This window comes from Dermochelys coriacea, chromosome 4 (genome assembly GCF_009764565.3).
Source record: "Dermochelys coriacea isolate rDerCor1 chromosome 4, rDerCor1.pri.v4, whole genome shotgun sequence".
NCBI lineage: Eukaryota > Metazoa > Chordata > Testudines > Dermochelyidae > Dermochelys > Dermochelys coriacea.
In genome coordinates this window covers 10954866-10965837 of record NC_050071.1, presented here as the reverse complement: position 1 = coordinate 10965837, position 10972 = coordinate 10954866, and the positions used below count along the sequence as shown (strand labels likewise).

At 52.9% G+C, this 10972-nt stretch overlaps 1 protein-coding gene across 1 annotated transcript in view; it reads left to right on the top strand.

The window, feature by feature from the left end:
- Window positions 1-354: 354 nt before the first annotated feature.
- The window catches only part of PRAG1 (PEAK1 related, kinase-activating pseudokinase 1), an 81243-nt gene continuing 70625 nt past the window's right edge, over window positions 355-10972 (top strand). The window contains exon 1 of the mRNA XM_038399236.2: window positions 355-464. The gene's annotated coding sequence lies outside the window, so the exon portion shown is untranslated. The remainder of the gene's footprint in view (window positions 465-10972) is intronic.

Genomic DNA, 10972 nt, shown 5'->3' with positions numbered 1-10972 from the left:
CATGGAAAAGCTGACATTTTCTCCTGGGCATGTATGGATAGGTCTGTCACCCCAGACAAAAAGCATGCCCGCTAGCTAAGGGAGTCTCATCATTTGCCACAGTTTGCATTTGATTCCCTCCGAGCACATATAAGGGTAGGTGGATGGTATGTGTTGAGAACAATGGGGACTGAGTAAACAGGCAGCTCTTTTTGTTTTACACTAAGCTGGGGGCTTGATTCCTCCAGAGAAATACCGAGTACAATCTGGGTGTGTCACATTCCCCACAGACTCTAGGCCTGTTGCCAGCGCACATTCAGCACTGGTGCAGTGTTAGATGAGCCAGATTCCCAGAGGGCTGAGTTTAAACAGCACGGCCTGCTCTGCGGTGAAGACAAAGATCACTTTCTCTGCTGACTCAGCTGAGCGGCCGTGTCTCAACTTCTGTCAGTGAGGTGTGTGCTGAATTACATAGTGCTCGGGAGGTAATTCTTCTGACCTATTTTCCCCCCTTCTTTAATTGTCTATATCCCAGAATTTCAGTGCCACTGCCGTTCTGCCAGGGAGATTTCTTTGAGTTCAGACAAATGCTTCTGTTAGTCTGCAGAAGAGAAGAATGAGGGGGGATTTGATAGCTGCTTTCAACTACCTGAAAGGGGGTTTCAAAGAGGATGGCTCTAGACTGTTCTCAATGGTAGCAGATGACAGAACGAGGAGTAATGGTCTCAAGTTGCAATGGGGGAGGTTTAGATTGGATATTAGGAAAAACTTTTTCACTAAGAGGGTGGTGAAACACTGGAATGCGTTACCTAGGGAGGTGGTAGAATCTCCTTCCTTAGAGGTTTTTAAGGTCAGGCTTGACAAAGCCCTGGCTAGGATGATTTAACTGGGACTTGGTCCTGCTTTGAGCAGGGGGTTGGACTAGATGACCTTCTGGGGTCCCTTCCAACCCTGATATTCTATGATTCTATGATTCTATGATTCTAATAAGAACGTAAGCGAAACTCTAAACCTGGGTGCCTACAGCTAGGCTCCTAAATCTACTGACTTTGGGGGGAGTTGCAGGGGCTCGGCACCGCTGAAAATCAGGACCGTTTTATTTAGAAGCCTAATTATGGATATAGGAACCTAAGTTAGGTGAGTAGCCTTAATTCTTAGGTTTTGTCTGTGCTAGCCTTTTTTCATCAAAATGTCCCACGTGTGCTACCAGTTCAGCAGTGACCCCAGATGTTTTTCAGCCACTGGTTTGGGATGTGTTGTGTGGTTTCAGGCAGTCTAGGTGCATCAGCGCTAATGCTTGGGTCACTAAATCCAGTGTCCCTCAATGCCTGCTCCGTGGACTGGTGCTGCTCGCTGCGGTTTCCCTGACACTGCTTAGGAAAACAGCAAGCTGGTCCCTGGTCTCAGAAAGGCGGAGAAACACTGCACTGACTAAACCATCCCTTCTAGCAGTGGCCTTCCCCATCTGTGTGAAGGCTGCAAGACACCCTGCTGTCCCTCCTGGAGGAGTGCAGGATGGGGCATGGCAGGGGTTCAGGAGGTCGAGGAACACTTGGAAGACATGAGAAATCTCTTCCCCACTCTGGGAAGCCCTGTGGAGGGGAAGGGGGCCAAGGTGAAGGGCTCCAGGACTTGGCTTGTGTACAGTGTTTGGCCCTGGGCTGGGCAGGGGAAGTGTCAAGGGTGCAAAATGACTCCGTCTTTGCTTGCATTGGTCTGGGGACAGCTGGGTGCCGGTGTGCTTCAGGAGTAAGCAGACCATGCTGGGGGAGGGAGAATCTGCTGGGGGCTGGGCAAGCAAAGCCCCTTTCTGAGTGAGGGAAGGCTCTGGCTAGCGTGGCTGAGCCCTGCGGCTAGCAAGCTGCTCTCCTCCCAGCTCTGATGGGGGGTGGGAGGAAAGCACTGAGTGGTTCATGTGTGGCACCAGCATTGCCCCACTGTCAGTTCTGCTGGGAGCCACTTTTTGGCCCAGGGTGGCTGGATCAACAGCTGTTGCCAGAGGATAAATGTAGAGTCAAGTGATTCCCTCTGGGCTGTTTCCTTGCTGAAGGGCTCCAGCCTTGTGAAGAAAGTGAGCTCTCTCCCTGTGTGAGAGCACATATTTGAATCCTGGGGAGGGACGGTTGCTTGGATCTTCCAGAGGTCTCTCCTAGGGATAAAGGAATCGCTGGGGAAGGCAGGTCCAGCTGGAGCATAGAACCTAAAGGGCTGGGGTCTCTGACCAGCACCATCTCGAACAAAGTCACCTGGGTACTTCCTGGTGACGCTGGGGCTAAATGCTAATAATTCCAGCAGCATGTCATAGAGAAGGCCCCTGCTGCAGGCTCTCCTCCATGCTAGCAGCAGCTGAGTCGAGGCCTGGCAGGGCCCTGGGGGTTACTGCTTTGATTTCAGTTAATATTTAACTTGGGGATGTTTGTTTTAACCTCCCAGGGCAGGTGTGGAAATGCAGACAGCAAAAGACCCTCGTCTCTGTCTGTGGGCTGCTGCTCAGAGGCAGGACAGGGGCAGTCCCAGAGCCTGCACTTATCAGGCTTCAGCTGCATTCCTTGGACTTTAATGTTTTCAGTTGTCTCCTGTGACGGCCAAGTTCAAGGTTCTAAAATCCACCCTGTCCCCAAGCCCTCACAAATAGCTGGGGCTTTGCAACAGGTGCAGCCCTGAGAGCACTCATCATTAGCTGAGAATGTTTGCCTTCCCATCAGGTGTTTGCCAGCTCCGTTTGGCTTTGCAACTTGAAATGTTTTGAGAGGGAAGAAAGGGTTAAACAAGAGAGTGGCAAAGCAAGGCTTGAGGGGGTCAGAGCCTCATACAGGCCAAGTTTTACAACACACCACTCCTGTTTTCCTCCTGCCCAATGCAAGAGGTTGCTGTTAGGGAGAAGAGGTGCTGTAGGGAAGTGAGTGGGACTGGAGTACAGCTACCACTCAGCCCCCTCTCGCTGGAGGGTGTCCTGTATCTTCCACCCCAGCCTGTATTAACAGCAAGAGAAGCTAATAAATCACCCGCTTTGCAGCCACGGAGCGAGGGGACCTTCTGATGCAGGCTCCCTCAGTCTCTCCTGATGAAGCTGTTCCACTTTGGCTAGATGACTAACTAGGGACAGGATCCTGGGTCTCCCAGCTGCCAGGTGAGCGCTCTAACCATAGGCTACAAAGTCATTCTCTCTCTCTCTCTCTCTGGCCTAGCAATTATCACACTTTCCGGAGAGGATTTGTACTGAGGTCTTCCATCTTTCTCCCCTGAAGGCAGCAGGGATATTGACCCTGGGTCTCCCCCATCCTGGGTGAGTGCTCTAACCACTGGGCTGACAGTCCTAAGGGAGGTACCACCAGCCCCTCCATGTATGAGACCCATCAGCCCTGAGAGCCAGGCACTACCCGGCTAGACAAACATGAATGCTAGGGATCAGTGTGGGTAAGGAAGGAGAACATGACACTGCTGCCAACCCCCACTGGTCTGCCCAGTTCAGCACTTGCCTACGTGTCCTTCCCCATGGAATGTGGCCCTGGGAGATGTTACTCACCAAGCTGACGATTGTGTTTTCATTTCTCTCTCAGAAACATTCCTGATGTTTTAATTAGAACTTGAGAGGGGCAAAGAAAAGCTGACGCTGGCTGCCCGGGGCTCCCTTTCCCCTGTGCTTCCTTACAAGGAAAGCTGATTAAAGCATTGAGCAGCCAGCCAGCTGAGACATCAGAGAAACCTTCTCCAGGGACAGGCAGCACGTATCATTCTGTAGCGCTCTGGTCTGGCTGGGGCTGTGGAAAGGAGGAACGAGGAGCCCCAGGATTAGTCTACTGCAGGAAGGACAATTCCAACTGGGAATATTACTGCCAGTTACTATTGGAACTGACCTAGTTCTCAATGCTCCAAGCAGGATCAGGGCCCTGCACGTACACCTAGTGAGAGACAGTCCCTCCTGTCCTGAAGTACTCATAGCTCTGGAGAGGGAGGAGGAGCAGGTGCAGGTGCAGGGTAGGCCTTACGGTCTGTTACTGCAGAGTTATCTATCTACGCTCATTAACCTCTCTCCTGTCAGCCTAGTTCAGGGAGAACAGCCACATTGCAAAACACCACTGGAGCATCACTTCATAGCTGAATCCCCACGGCATTCCCTGCTCCAGCAGCACCTGTCCCACCATGGGCATCTGACTTGCGTTTAAATCCCGGCCTAATGTGAGCTAGAGATGGGCAGGTGGCTGGAGGGGAGACAGTCAAGTCATCCCTTGAGCTCACACAGTAGCGAAGACAAGCCCTGAAAAGCAACGTAACCGTGGTGAGGACAAGCCCCCACTTCGCTGGTTGCATTGCTTTGTGTCCCAAGCCAGGTGACATCTGAAGGGATGGGGAGAAGAAACAATCACTCTGTCCAGGCTGTATGTACAGCATATCCATGTTCCACACTCTTCTGTACTGCTTTATCTTTGAAAATAAATACACAGGCGGCAGTATATGCTGCAGTTCCCAGCCTAAGCATCAGGAGCTGGCTGAGTTCTTATGGCCTTGGGTGCTCAGCTGTCCTCCCTTACCAAACCCCTCGCTGCCCTCTGAAGCTGTTTAAAGATCTTTCCGGCCATTTGGAAATGGTCTTTCCTGAATCTGGGGCATGTCAGAGCCACACGCCAGCAGCCAGGCAAGTAAAGGGAGGCAGCTGAAAGGCAGAGACAACCCCTCCCTTGGAAAAAGGCCATTAGCTGGTCTCCTCACACAGGGATGCGAAGAGGGTGTTGGATTTCTTTTGCTTTGCTCCTGCTGGGTCCCGGGCACTTCCCCTCTGAGATCTGTAGGTGCCAAACAGCTGCTGCTAGCACGGGGTGCTGTGGTACGTGCGTCTCAGGTGTTCCCCTCAGTGTGACCTGGTGACCAGCTGGTCTGACTAGCAGCATCTCCCGGGAGCAGGGCTCTCCTCTGGTTTTGCACTGGAAGGCCGGCTGTGCCCCTTGCAGGCTGGGCTCATGTATGATGTGTGGGGCAGAGATGGGATGTTCATTATTTAGATGATCTGCCTCTGTATAATAGAGGGCTAGGTCCTGGTATTGTTTGTGGGCCACTCACACCCCCAGCCTGTTGCAGGGCTAGCCTGGCAGGCCATACTGCTCACGCTAAATGCAATGGCCTTGCTCCCTTCCCCCAGACCCTGTATCCTCCTGTCAGGAGGTGGGATTTCTGCCCCCCTGCAGGAAGGGCCCTGGGATTTGTCCCCAGAGCTCCTGGACCTCAGGGCCTCCCCTGGCTGTGAGCTATGACCCACAACCCAGGGCTCCACAGGAGTGGCGCTGTGTTATCAATTGCTGTCAGTTTTTCTGCAGGACTGGTGAGGGAAGGCAGCACAAGCCCATCACCCTGGCTTCTCCCCACCCCATCCCACCCCATCCCAGAGCCTGGGCCATGCCAAGAGGTGCCAGGAGGAGCCTGGAGCAGAACATATCCACTCTGGTGCTGGGCTGCTGCCTCAGTTTCCCCTCTTTCCCCAGTCAATCAGCCCTTATCCTGCTGGCATCCTGTCACTAACTTTCCCCTTTCTGGAAGTCTGCTGCATTGGCACAGCTCACATCTCCCCCCAGCCTTCATAGGTGGCTCACACCTCTGTCCTGCCCCTGCCGCAGCTTTCCTCCTCACAGGGCTCTGTCCCTAGGTATTTTGGAGAGTTTCTCAGCCTAGGCCATTTCCCTCCCTGTTCATCTCACCCTTCAATTGCTTGCTCGCTCCCAGGTCTGTGTTCCCTAGAATCTCTCCCCAGACTGAACTCATCCTGCACCTGGTTAGTCCCATGTGCCCCATCCCACGGCCTTGTCTTCATTGTCTGCACCCGGGGAAGAGGGCTAAGCCCCCATCAAAGGGCCATCTCCCTCTGTGACAGAGCCCGGGAAAGGGTGGGAACCTGGAGATAAAACATTCACACGCCTGTTCTCCTTCAGTCCCTCTCTCGCCCCGCCTGCAGCAAGCAGTGGGGCTCACGGTGATTGCTCTTCCCTGGGTGGCTGTTCTGGGAGAAGTGGTCCCAAAGGTTCCTGCTTCCCCGCCTCACGGTGCTGACATTCAACCCCCAATATTCCCTTTGAAGTCTGCCTGCAGTGTTAAAAACAACTCGCCTTCAAAGGAGGTGCGGGGGGTGGGGGAGGGCTTGGTTCAAAGAAGCGCGGCTCTCTCACGCGCCCGCTGCAAACCTTACCAGCCTTTCTCAACCAAAGTGAAGCGGAGGCACTTGTGAAAGGTATTCTCCGGGGTGGGCTGTGGGAGAAACTAGCCTTTGAACTAGAGTGCTGCCGTATGGCCAGACAACAGCCAGCGTCTAAGCTGGGACTTGGGCCCCAGCTCTGGGCCCCTCCTCCCCGGCTGGAGCAGAGGAAATTCTCTGGAACGTGGCCGTGTTCTGCGGGTCCGTTCCCAGCCAGCGATGCGGGGATTGGCTCTCGCTTGGCCACGGGCCATGGCTTCTTCCAGTTTTCCTGCTTTGTTTTTAGCAGTCGGCGAGGAGCTCTTTAGGAGGCAGGAAACCTCGGTCAGTTCCAGGCACGGCTGGGAGCGGAGGCTGCTAGAGAAGCGCAAAGAGATGGGGAGAGAGCAAAGACCTCCATCATGTTTGACTCTGTGATGTTCTTGAGGCATATTTTAGCCTCTCATTGAAGGTTCCTTTATGTAGGAAATTCACGCAGGAAAATAACATCAGGTTTAGACCACCGCCTGTCATGCTGACCACTGTGTCCCATTGTCTACTTGGACTCCCCCGGCTGTCTGGCAGTAGCCAGCTGTTGTCTCTTGTCTGACACCAAGATTGTAAACTGGGTGTGGGAGGGGCCATCTTTTTATTCCATGTTTGTGCAGCACCGAGCACAATGGGCTCCTGCTCCGTGGCCCTGGCTCTTACCCGCTGTGGTGCTAATAAACAGCTGTGCCCTTGCTAGCCAGAGGCTGACAGGAGTGTTCTAACAAGCGGGCCATTCATGGGGCAACAGCAGGGGGCCCAGGTGCTGCGTGGCACGGTTGGGAAATGAGTTTCCTCAGTTTACAAGTTGCATCTGGCCATTCCCTAGGAGTACATACAGGGTTACGCCAAAGCACGTGGTATAGTAACTATCACCGTAACCATCATGGATACAGGAAATAAGCTAACCGAATTCTCCAGCCCAGTAGAACCCTCCCTCCCTCCTCGGGCAAGGCCCATGTGGGTAGAAGGCCTTGCTGTATGCCCAGAAAGACAACTGATTTGGACTGTGTCAGGCCTGTGGGAGGAATGAACGGCAAAGCCGAGGCATTACAATCTGGGGGCTGCCAGCTGGTCACTAGTGGCGATAAAAGGAGTTGCTCATACAGATGACAGGGACAGGGAAGGAGCAGAAGGTTATGGTACTAGGGAGCCGGGCCGCGGTGCCTCGGAAAAGATGGGGCTGGAGGAGATAGCGGAATCCCTCCCTCCATTTCCATCGCTGGAGTTATGGTGAGTGAGCTCCCCCCATCCCTCCTCCCCACCTGAATCTCCCGAGGTTGTACGGTGACAGATTGGATGCTGAAGCTTGGTGGGATTGGAGGTGTGTTACGTTACCCAAAGTTAGGATGCTTTAAGGGCATGAGAACCCAACCTCTCTGGGGAAATGTCCCAGATGAGTGCTGCCAAACCCTGGGAATTCCAGAAAGCGAGAGGTCACCAGCCAGGAAATTAACATTTACTGTCTTCCTGGAAAAGCCCCTTTTCCTGTTAGGGGACTGGGAATCCCAGTGCAGGGTCTAATGACCCTCCATGAGATAGGGTAAGAGAATGCGGCTTGTTCTTCAAGATGTGTATTGCACGTGTTGGAGAAACTCTTGGATCACCCACTGGTCTGCAGACTTGGCCAGGGCCCAGGTCTGTCTTCAGAGCCCAGGAGCCACTCCCATTCCACTGCTTGTGGATTCAAAGCTCCCATGTGTCTCAGGCTAGGATGGATTGGCCCCACCAATACGATATCCTTCACATTGGCACACACTCTGCCTCTTCGCTGCTCTCTCAGACAGGGCAATACAGAGACCTTGCATCTTAGCAGGGTGCCCTTGCTTGAAGACGCGTTTTTTCCTTGCTGAGTGAAATACCCTGCATGCGGAAGTGTTTCAGATCCATTCTGTGAGCAGCACACTTGATGCTCTTGGGGGGCTGTTCCCTTCTGCTCTCACTTCCTCCTGCCAGCCCTGCTTGTCAGCCAGCCCAGGAGGGGAGCTCCCCACAGAAGGTGTGTGGGGCTCTCCGCGTCTCAGAGGGAGCGGCTGAACAGGAAAGGTTTGGGTCTCAGCGCCACTAGCGCTTGTCAGACTCTGCCCAGCTTGGCGACTTTCCAGGGTCTGCTTTCTCGGGAGGGGAGCTGTGTCGTGAGACGTGCCATTTGGAGCCTGCTGGCGGCTTTCCAAAGAAATCAGGATGGGAGTGATTCCTGGGCCCTACCCCCTTTCTGAGAAAGGCGAACCCCAGAGTCACAGGAAAACAGGCCTCTAGAGATGAAGGGACGGAAGGAAACGCTGGGGAAATGCAGTTAATAGTAACCCAGTACGTCCCAGACTAAGCACGTGTCCACACAAGGAGACATAGCTACTTTTCTCAGTTCTGCGTGGGAGAATGGTGCCATTTGAGATTTCAGAGTTAATCACACAGATGTGCTGAGCAATTGCATATTCCAAACAAGCTGGGGAGAGCTTCTGGGAGCTACCCCCTGTTGCTTACAAAGCTTTTGGAGTGCAGTTGGATGGCACTCCTCTACCTGCCGGCTTGGTAACATCTGTATCCGGGAGCAAGTCTCTGCTGTGGCAGCCTCTCCTGTCCCAGGCAGACTGGCTGTCATGCCCAACAAACCCGTGAGCAGGTGGACATAGGAGTGTTAGGAACTAGCATATGACCAAATCTTTAAAGTTGGCAGGAGCAGGCATAGAAGGGGCAGGGGCTGCAGCATCCATCAAACTCCTTCTCAGGCATCCTCACCAGTAGTAACAGTTCTGCAGTGACTCCAGATTATGCTACTGACTGTACCTGCACCACTCCCTAGAAGGCCTGGTGGCTACAAGAGGCTTCCTGCAGTCACAGATGGGCCTACGTAGTCTGGTGGAGAGGTGTGAGAAGGGAAAAACCCAGCTTAACTCTCATATCCCAAGTTGTGCTGGTGGTAAAGAAAACCATCATTTTACTTGTTAGTTGGAGTCACTGGCACATAAGAAATAGCTCAGATACCGAGGGATGGGTGACTGTGAAAACTAGCTAGCTACATCCCCACAACGGCGTTTTCACAGTGTCACACTGTGGAGTAGTTCCCTGGGTGAAAGGCCCCAGGGGGTCACCGCCTGTGTGCAGAGTGGAGCCGCAGGAGCAAGTGATGCAGCGGGAGGACAAGCGAGAGGGGAGGATGTGTGCTATTTCGCAGCATTGGGAAGCAAGGAAGCGCAAAGCCTGCGCGGTGCAGAAGCGTCACTGCTAGTAGCTGTGTGTGAAGGAGCAGCTTAGCACTGCCACCTATTTGTCCCGCATGCTCATGCATTAGAAGTTGTTTTAGTGGCCCGGGCTGCTGGATTCCCAGCTCCACTATTAGTCATTCACGAACTTCTTGCAGCTCTACCTCTTGGCGAGTGCTGTTTCCCTAAGAATGTGGTTCTACGTCTTTGTAGCTCCCCGCTCTTTGATGTGGTGTGCAGCTTCATTGGAGACAAGCGCATGGGTGCTGTTTTTAAAGGGCTGAGCAAATCCTTGCCTTTTCCCCTTTCACTTGCCCAGGACTACTAAGCAACCCTTGTAGCTACGGCTCCTTCACCTCCTGGTGTGTTCAGGAGCAAACAAGTGAGGACAGGGCCGTGCATAAGTTGTTTGGAATGATTTTCCTTTCTTCTTATGTTTAATTCTAAGCAAAAATGAGGAAACTGGAGAACTGGGCTGTGAAAAACTAGCAGCTTTGAACACAAATATTTATTCTGAATCCAAAGGCTTCACCCCCTCACACGCCCCTGGTAGCTCAGGGCGTTGCATAAACTTTCAGGAGTTTAGAGCCAAAGCAGGTTCGGCTTCCTCCTGGGAGCAAAACCAACAGGCTCAGAGCCTTCGTCTCACAACAACCCCATCCAGCAAGTCCCTATGACTGTCCCTGTTGTAAAGGTGAGGAAACTCAGGGACAGAAGGTCCAAGTCACCATTGCCTTGGACTTTGTGCATTTATGCCAGTGCCAGGTAGGCATGGAAGTGTAGCATTTCATGCCACTTTACACTGGTATAAGTGGCTGCACTAGGCCCAGGGCATCGGTGGATTGGGCCTGAGTCCGATATCATTCACGTCAATTTTATGCCAGTGATCTCAATGGCCTCGCTCCCGGTTAGACAAGTGTATGTGAGATTAGGAGCAGAGACTTGGAGCGCCTTGGCCAACACCATAGGAGAAGTGTGTGGCAAAGCATGTCTGTGAACTAGGATGTGCTGCGTTGGCGCAGACTGTTCTCCCTGTGCTAGGAACCCCTGACTGTCATCACTCAGTTGGCAACATTTGGTACAATTTGCCATTTCCAGAGAGCTTAGCCACTATCCTAAGGGAAAACACTTTTCACTTGTCACTTGAAATGAAGACATGCCATGTTGCTTTGCCCCCCTTTCTCTGCTGGTGAGATTTGTTCACAGCACTCCATCAGGGAGGGGGACAGGAGAAACGGACCCCGCTGGTGCCTCCGAAAAGGAATGCAGCAAGGAGCAAATAAACATCTTCAAAGCAAACACTGCTTCATCTGCACAAGCAACAGTGACCCCCTCCCCACACGCTGTTACCTGGGAACTTCCGGGTGTGTTCATGGTGCTGCTCAGACCTTGACAAGGACGCATTTGCAACCTGTCCCTTCAAGTTCCCCTCCCTTTGACACAGATGGATGGTCACTTGAAAGCTAATTTTATTTCAGAATTATGCTGTGTTCATAAAAAAGTGACTCAATAATTCCTGAGTCCTCAGTAGGGGGGAGGAGAGGGTCCCAACCCTGCTCATCAGCAAAGCTGCCCTGAAACA